At 47.6% G+C, this 7,262-nt stretch overlaps 1 long non-coding RNA gene across 2 annotated transcripts; it reads right to left on the bottom strand.

The window, feature by feature from the left end:
• Positions 1–1,372: 1,372 nt before the first annotated feature.
• On the bottom strand, positions 1,373–4,213 carry LOC141729016 (uncharacterized). 2 transcript variants are annotated; one of them, XR_012580266.1, is made up of 3 exons: positions 3,848–4,213; positions 3,543–3,678; positions 1,373–3,239 (listed from the first exon to the last, which is right to left on the bottom strand). It is a non-coding gene; the product is annotated as an uncharacterized LOC141729016 (long non-coding RNA). The 2 variants fall into 2 exon arrangements; XR_012580265.1 differs by having other exon boundaries at positions 3,901–4,213.
• Positions 4,214–7,262: the final 3,049 nt, after the last annotated feature.

Genomic DNA, 7,262 nt, shown 5'->3' with positions numbered 1-7,262 from the left:
CAAGATTTTTGCAAGCACCATTCAAGAATTAGTAAAAACAAAGCTCTGCACTGATATCAGCCCGGTTTTGGCTCTCTATGAGAACTAACTCCTCCTTAATTGTAGATGTGCCCATTGCCTCTCTTGCAGGAAGGCAAAGGACAGCCTCCTCCCAGATGCGGAGTGTGCACAGCTGGGAGATAACAGCATCGGAGGCAGGCTTGCAGGGGCTGCAGATCCCCTGCACCCAGAGGGATTTGCTCCCTTCCTCAGCCGGAGCAAGCACAGCGCCCCGTCCTGCAGCAGAGCCCGGAAACCACGGCAGGCTGGGCTCAGTCCCAGCCTGGGCCAGCACAGCCTCCAGGGCCAGGAGCAGGGCGGGAGCTGCACGGGAACGGCCGAGGGAGGGAGCGCATTCGCACCACATCTCCGATCAGCGAGATAAGCTGCCAGGGGGCTGTTAATGGGTGCCCGGTTATCGCATTGTCATTTGCAGTATTCCAAAATACCGTACAACAGAAGAGCCCAAACTGAGACAATGCCCCACAGCACCAACTCTGATGGTAGAAACAGATTTTCCACACCTGCTAGCTTCACACCCAAACCCACATCTGTTTAATAAACAGTAGCAGGAATAAAAAATACCAGCTCTGGAGTTTCATCCACAATTAGAGTAAACTTGTTGTTATGTCCACAATCAGCTATTTCTGCTTGAGGACTGTCACACATGAGAATGCTTCTGAGTTGTTCTTATTTGGGACAAGGGCATGATAAAGGTGTCATTTTAAAAGCACTCAGAAAACCTGACATGGATTGCTTTAAAAGAGCTCTCATGGTGGAACTCAGACACAAAGTTATCTATCTTGCTCATACATGTGGTATCAGCATATTTTCATCCCTGATTGAGTTTGAATTTTAAAGTTAATTACATTAAGTTAGACAAGATGAGGAGATTTTGAAGTGTGCTGACAGCCTTTTTGCTTTGCAAGCCATGCCAAATGCCAGTGACTAGCACCTTACAATCTTCTCGTCTTCATTCCCAACATCTTTCTTCAAAGTCTTGTATTTCAAATTCTTTAGGTATTCTACAGAGCCCTACCTAATCTTCCCATATAGTGTTGTTCACTCACCTTCCATACATGCCAAGCATTACAATGCTTGTTGACTTACTTAGCAATGCAGCCTTGTAAGACCCCAACACACTTGTCATAACGAGGTTTAGAGTGAAAATGCTCCATGGAAGAAAAAAGAAAACACTTGTATTTCTTTTTTCTTTCATTTTGCTGAAATACTGCATTTTAATTTGTTTATTTTAAAAAGTATTAAACACAAAATGTTAACAGTTTTTATGGCTTTTACAAGAATAAACATATTAAAGCAAGACTGAGCTGGACCAAGAGTGCAACAAAGCATTATAGTCCTAATTCCTAAAACCAAGTAAAAATTCAATGTTGTGGCAGGAGTCAAGGTTCCTCCAGCTGATTATTACAGATTTCAGTAATCTGGGAACTGTAATGAACCTAGCCCAAACCCTTCAGCTGTTAAATGAGCCTACAAAAGAGAAGCCCTTTGCCAGGGTCCCCACTGAAGCACGTCTGCCATCAGCTGCGGACAGGTCCTGCTGGGTCCCAGCCCTGCTGGGATGTGCTCTCCTTTCAAAGCCAGCCAAATCCATTTGTGTCACATGCTCTGCCTGCCCAGGACCATCCCCTTTCTGCCCCTGTGCCCGTTTGGCAGGGCCCCAGCCCTTCCTCCAGCCCATGCTCCTGTCACACACACAGATTGCAGCCTGAGCACCCTTTTGGCACCTCAAACGCACAACACCTGTTTTGAAGGTTAACAGATAGTGACAAGTATAATCACAGCTTCTGCTGAAGTTTGAGCCTGCCAGACAGCCAATTATGCTATTATTATCAATAGTTTTTTTCTCCCCACACACATAACCCATCACTTTTTCAAGGCAGTGCCACAGGCAGCTGCAAGATGCTCTGTTTTGGAAAGGTGGTCACCTTTCCTTAGACCCCTTCCTGATGGCCAGCAGCTCTCAGTGCCATTCCCCACCATGCCATGGCGCTGCTCGGGGATGCTGCCCCTCAAAGGTCACGGTGCAAGGATGCTCCAGCAGCTTTTCCCACCTCGTGTCCGTCAGGTGAGATCATGTCTCAGCTCTGTCCTCACATTTCACCTTCGGGGCCCTGGGGGCCGTGGCCAAGAGCAGTCACGAGCTGCCCCAGTTGTGGTCACGCTGCAGGACGGGGACTGGAGCAGGGGGAGGCTCAAGTGTCCTTGTCTGAAGGTTCCCACGGCCGCAGAGTTCCTCATCATCCCAGCACAGGGGCTTTCATTTATCAGTGAGCTGCTTTGACAGAGGTCTGCTCCCCAGGCAGGCAGCTGGGCTCGTCTCTTGTGCAGGGAGGAAGAGAGGGCAAAGGGACTTAAAAACTGGGAGTGCAGTAACAACCCAGCTCCCTCAATGCACTGGAATTTAGCCCTGCAGCCTCAGTGAGAACACAAGTCCTGGCCATTACAGTGTGAACAAAAACACTGTCCTAAACCTTCATATTTTCAGCATTAGGCTTCCAAAAACTTCAGACCAGAAGCAATTATTCATTTTGCAGTGCACCATTTTGGTTTCATCTTGGCACAGAGAGGAGAGACCAAGCGTTCTTCTTCCTTTCCTGGAAGAAGGTCTAAAGATACCAGCAACACACCCAAGGTCCATTTCAAGGTCCAGCTCTATTGCAAGCCCTGCTGACCTGAGCTGAGCAGCACAGACACAAGTGAGGATTCTTTCTTCAGGGTGCTTAACACACTCTGCAATTGAATACCTGGGGCAGAAAACAAACACTGGGCATGGTGGATGTAACCTGGAAGGACAGGGGATGAAAACCACGTTGTTACTTCACAAAACAGGGGCACACAACTTTTTGAAAAGACCTTTATTTTTTCCAATTAAACTCAAAAATAAAGAAAGCTTTAAATGCTCATTTGAGGGGTCATTAATTCTGTCACCAAAAATAAAACAAATGTAGCAGCATGGCAAACAGCCATGATGAGATGGCAGTCTGCAGCACTCCTCTCCAGTGAAATCCGTTGCTTGTTTCCACTGGAGTTGATGTGCTTTCTGTAGGACCACACAAAATAGACAGCCCTGTCCCCATCCCATGAGTGGGGACAGCAGCCATGGTTAGCAGGTTTGCGGATGGTGACAGGGACAGCACTGGCATTTTCATTGTGAAAGTCAGAGGCTCAGGATGTAGCTAGGAAAAAATTACATTACTGGTGTTTGTGATGTGCCAGCATAGGGAAACTCAGAAGACTGTTTCCTTTGGGGTGGGAAGGATGGATAGAGAACAAGGTTTTTCTCTTTGCTTGCTTCCCTTCTCCCTGGGGTGCAGATGAGCACAGCATTCTCCTAGTTTTGGGGAAGGTAATGTTTTCCCTGTAACTTTCTGGCAAAATACCAGTTTGGGGAATCCACAATTTCCCTGCAGACAGGAAGCTGATGGCAGCACAGTTTCCAGTGCCCCTCTTACTTGCTGTGAGTTGGAAAGTTCACAGACCTGCACAGGGGTGTAGTCATGGGGGACCTGGAGTCGTCAGATGCCAAAATCTCGTGCCAGCTTTCCCTGACCTGAGGTTGCACTGGAGGCATCATATCCCAGAAGACAAGCAGAGGGGCTTGGCATGGAAGTGGAGCTGAGGAGATAAACAGCTGTCAACAACAAGCCCAGACCCCACCTGCCCTGGGCAGCGAGAGGGCTGGGACAGAGCAAGGAGAAGGGGCAGCTGGGATCAGCTCCTGTGCATTCCAGAGTGGCCTCACGGTGCAGTTGGCTTCAAGAGATGGGAGATGGGCCTGTCTTACCTGGTGTATCTCCTGCCTGGACCACAGGGTGGGAGGGGAGTCATGGAACATACCCAGAATTGCAGAGGGTGGTTGCCTGACAGGGACGTTCACAGCAGCTCATGATCCACCTGCTTCTGGTGTGGGACTTCCCCCCTCCACGTGCTAAATTGTTGGCCACTGTTGTGGATGCTAAGAAACAGAACAGCTCAGCAAAACAGCCTGCAGGAGGGAAGAGGTTATTTAGAGGGTGTTTGCCCAGGCTGTGCAGCAGCAGTGCTGTGTTTGGAGGCTGACAGCCCTGCTGGGGGAGCAGTGCGAGGTGAGGAGTTAAGTGCCAAGTTCTCATCAGCCTTTTCCAACCACAACACTGCAGCTAAATTTAAACAAAATCTGTTCCCGTCCGTTCTGCCTGCGGTGCTTTCCCCTGTCCCACACACAGAGACCTGAATTTGATACACCCCCCCAGGCACTTATTTATTTATTTATCTTCAACCTGTTCACCTGGTGACCACCCATCCCTCCAGAACGCCCCATGACCTCTGGAGCAGGCAGTGTGCCAGGGGCACCCAACCACCCCTGCATGGGAAAGGACAGAAAAATGCAATAAATTTGCTGATGAGGTGCTCTCACAGTCTCCAGACATTGTTAAGGGCCTGCAGGTTGCCCAGTTCTCAGGTACCTTGGGCAACCATGGGGTACTTTCTCCACTAAAAGTAGGGCTTACAAAAACCAAACACCTTAAACCAAAGCTGTTCCCAGAGAGAGGATAACTTCACAAATGTGGTTTGGTTTTTGGTTTTTTGTTTTTTTTTTTTTTTTTTTTCTGAGTGCAGATATCCTTGGCAAATGCTTTTCCTTTTTCTGAGAGAGACAGAGGAAAAGTCTGCTCAGACCTCCTGTGTCCTCAGCTGCAGGATAGGTCAGTGAAGAGCAATGAAGCAGCCCATCAGATGAGCCCATGCTATTAAATTCAGACCAGTGATGCCACACAAGTTTTCTCCATATCATATAATCAAGTAAAACTGATATTCCCATTCCTTTTCCATCCTGCACTGATGCCACTGGAATGATATGTAGGATAACACCGGGAAAGTTACTGGTGCAAAGTAATTAAGGTTTTAATTTGCACACTGTGTGGGCTGGGGGTTGTTACCCATTTAATAAATCTCTTTTGTCATGTATCAGAGGCAGAACTTTTGAGAAAAAAATCTGTTTACACACTCCCTATAACTAACACTGCTAATTAATATATTGTGTGGTATATTGTTGATAGGATACCAGAAAAGCCCAAAACAGGAAGAACACCATTAACAAAAACATAGGGCATGTCCTCAGCAGAAGGAAGAGACAAAACACACCCATATTCCACAATGCTATCCAAATTTTTCCCTTTTGGCAAAAATAAAATACTGTCCTGAACACAGCACTTTTGAATGCAATCCAAGATGGGTGGGTGGGAAAATGCCAGAACCTGTTATTTTTTCTTCTAAAATAAGGGAAGGGAAGGGAAGGGAAGGGAAGGGAAGGGAAGGGAAGGGAAGGGAAGGGAAGGGAAGGGAAGGGAAGGGAAGGGAAGGGAAGGGAAGGGAAGGGAAGGGAAGGGAAGGGAAGGGAAGGGAAGGGAAGGGAAGGGAAGGGAAGGGAAGGGAAGGGAAGGGAAGGGAAGGGAAGGGAAGGGAAGGGAAGGGAAGGGAAGGGAAGGGAAGGGAAGGAAAGGAAAGGAAAGGAAAGGAAAGGAAAGGAAAGGAAAGGAAAGGAAAGGAAAGGAAAGGAAAGGAAAGGAAAGGAAAGGAAAGGAAAGGAAAGGAAAGGAAAGGAAAGGAAAGGAAGAAGGAAAGGAAGAACAAAAATTCCTTATGATCTTGCCAAAGCAGTTTTTGTAATTACTAACCCAGGAGAGACCTAGGTTTTCAGTGGGATTTCTCAGTGTGCAATTAATTAAAGTAATACATAACAACATTAAAGAACTTGTTTGTTTTGCCATGGTCAGTTATGACCTTACACGGGACCTGTGACCAGACTACCAGGACTTTCTTGTGTCTGGTCCCAAGGTGCTGGGATTTGGTTTTTATTAAGTAACTGCAAAGTGTGCATGTGCTCTCCATACAAAACCAAGGCTGTGAGCACTCAGTGCCACTGAGCACAATCCCCCTGATGTGCCCAACAGCTCCCAAACACACACCTGGCCCAATCCCTTCCCCAGAGATGACATGAGGACTCATCAGTTTTAGGTGGTTACATTTAAAAATAAAGAAGATATTTGTTTTTCATAAGTTCCTTTTAGAGTCTACAGAATCTCATAAACAGCAATGGTGGGCTCTGGGAAGATTTTAAAAAATCTTCTCTTGCTTTGGAAGTCAGAAGTGAGACTCCTTGACACTACACAGGTAGGTGTGCAGAGAATCACTCTGATAGCTGGACCCAACCTCTTCTGCATTTCTACTTACCTGAAACTAATCAGCTAAATAATTACTGATTAATGCTGGTTAATGCTGAACCACTCTCTGTCAACCTACAAATGATCTACAGGAGATACACAAGACACATGACCAAAGCCTTCACCCTGGAATAATCTGGAAGAGGGCTCATATTTCTGATTCAATATCTGTTTTTGCCACAGAGGATAAATTATTTCTGCAATACAGACTTGGAGACAGCTCTGCTGATGATAACTTGTCAACAGGGCAGCAGAAAGGCAAAGGCATTAGCCTTTCAGCCCCTGTGTATGGAAATGTGGATGGATTTCTGGGCTGCTGCTCAAGCCCAAATACCAGCTCTGCACTGTGTGAGGAGCAGCAGATAAATAAAGCCACCTACATCACTTATGAATAGCCAGAAACAGTGGAGAGCAGGGAGCGCCTGCTCAGGCCTTCAGGCAATGGCCTCAGCTGAGCTGAGGGCAGGGGCTGCTCCCTGACCCGTGGCTGAGAGTGCTCCCACAGCACGGAGTCATTGCAGGACAGGGAATCCACCCTGGTGCCTCCAGCATGGCAGGAGGCACAGGGGGAGCATCCCCTAACCCTGACCCAGCCCTGCACAGCCCTTGGCACCCCAGAGCAGCAGTGTGGGGACCCCAGCCCTGTCTGAGGTGGAGCCCAGACCAGGCCCCAGCCATGGCCTGCAGGGCCAGGCCTGCCACCAAGGACACCTCACACACGTTTATTCAAATAGAGGTGGTCCTCTCCACCGTGCAGCTCAGTGATGCTCAGCCAGTTAGATTGATCCGAGAGTCCTCAGTGGGACAGTCAGCATTTAAGCAGATCATTGACAGAAATAGAAAATCAGGAGGACCTAGGAGCTATTTTGGTCTAGCCTTTGACTGTAAATGGTGTGGCTGATAGCTGAGATGACTGGCTCCATTACAAGTAAAAGACCCATCTAGAGTAAACAGATGAACTGACTCAAACAGACCAGCTTCTGTTTTTACATTTTT

This window comes from Zonotrichia albicollis, chromosome 5 (assembly GCF_047830755.1).
Source record: "Zonotrichia albicollis isolate bZonAlb1 chromosome 5, bZonAlb1.hap1, whole genome shotgun sequence".
NCBI lineage: Eukaryota > Metazoa > Chordata > Aves > Passeriformes > Passerellidae > Zonotrichia > Zonotrichia albicollis.
The sequence above is the reverse complement of the archived record's forward strand: the minus strand, read 5'-3'. Positions and strand labels throughout refer to the sequence as shown.